Here is a 1,697-nt window from a genome sequence, read left to right on the forward strand (position 1 = left end):
TCAGTTTCAAAATCAGTCCATACGTCATATCACATGATCCATGGAATTATTGTAACAAAAAAAAGCTATAGTAACTCAAGCAATTGCCACTGCACATGGAACCACATTGTGCCCTACAATAATTATAATGGAAAAAGAAGCTAAATAAATTAATTTACCTGTTATATACATGTACCTGTAAATAGTATTGAGATGTAATTGGGTATAAACTAACTTCATCATAAAAGTCTTTATTTTGAAATAGCAACTTTAAGTTTTACATGAGAGGAACAAACTGGCATGTATCAGTGGACCATGAAGTCATTGTTCTGATCCAAATTTCTTCTATATACACAATGAACCAAGACAAACAGTAACAGTTTCATCAAGTATTAAGACATTTTTGGTTTCGAAACATTTGTCAGACATACAATTAATTTAAGCTTATCCCAATAAATTTATTGTGTTGACTAAGGATGAGAATAGACCCTCATATTTAATTTCTTCATTTGACAAAATTCCATCAGCATCTTGAAAATAGGAACATACTGAAGATTAAATTCCATTAAAAATTACATATAGCATAATATTATGAATTAATAGTAGCTGGTACTAAATTTAAAAGCTATTTATTTTATGAGGGTAATGTCATTAGGTCATTCATGAAATTGCATCATGGCTGAAATTTGAATCAGCTTAAACTTTATTTTGAGTAAATGAAACATAATAGTAATGAATAATCCGTTAGCCATTTTTGATGAATTTGACCAATTAATTAATCAAAGCCACTTTTGATAAATTTGATAATCAAATTATGATATCAAACTGTTACAAACAACATAAATGACAGCCATTAACTCATGTTGGTGGATAAGTGTCAGCAGTGTTTAAACCTACATGTACATGTAAGAGTGACAATAATATACATGCATTTGCACTAAATTAAAATCACAAAATTCTACATTTTCATAGCTCATGAAGATTTATTTTGTGAAATTAGAATCACAAAAAAAAGTTGGCAAAAAATTGTATATTGTAATAGTACATGCAAAAGTGGAATTACACATAGGCCATTTCAAAGTAAATGTACAATATTAAAGATTGGGTCAAATAAACTAATATTAGAAGAAGCCTGAGAATGTTCTATAAATGCAGGCAAGTCACAGATAAAAACTTGTGTCAGTCCATCGCATATTTTTTAAATTGTAAATTCCCTGCATAATTCAATCATAAATTGATTGTACGCTGACCAATGTCACTGATGTACATTCATCTTAATTGTTGGTAATATTCATACAAATATTTCCAGTGTCATCGCAGTGTTCATATCCACAATTTTAATAATATATTGTATTCTCTTGTACATGAGACAAAGAAGTTAAGATTAAATTATCTAGAAAGGAGCCCAGGAAAAAATCTTATGTAAGATCTTACTTAAGATCTTACCAAAGCATATTAAGATCTAGCATGCTTAGTCAAGCCTGTTCTTGCCATATTATTAGACAAGAAATTCCAAATTCTTGCTAAGATTATGTAAGTAATCTTACAAGTAATCGTGCGAGAGCAGGCACAATCTTTATAAGATCCACAACTAGATCATTTACATCATTCTGATAATCTTATCTGGTCTTGTCATATCAGGCACTAAAAATTACAAAATAAGCCAAGATCTGGTAATAATGTAAGTACGTTCTGACAAGATCAGGCAATAATCTTTG

The sequence above is a fragment of the Amphimedon queenslandica genome, unplaced genomic scaffold (genome assembly GCF_000090795.2).
Source record: "Amphimedon queenslandica unplaced genomic scaffold, v1.1 AMPQUscaffold_13502, whole genome shotgun sequence".
In the NCBI taxonomy this organism is placed as follows: domain Eukaryota; kingdom Metazoa; phylum Porifera; class Demospongiae; order Haplosclerida; family Niphatidae; genus Amphimedon; species Amphimedon queenslandica.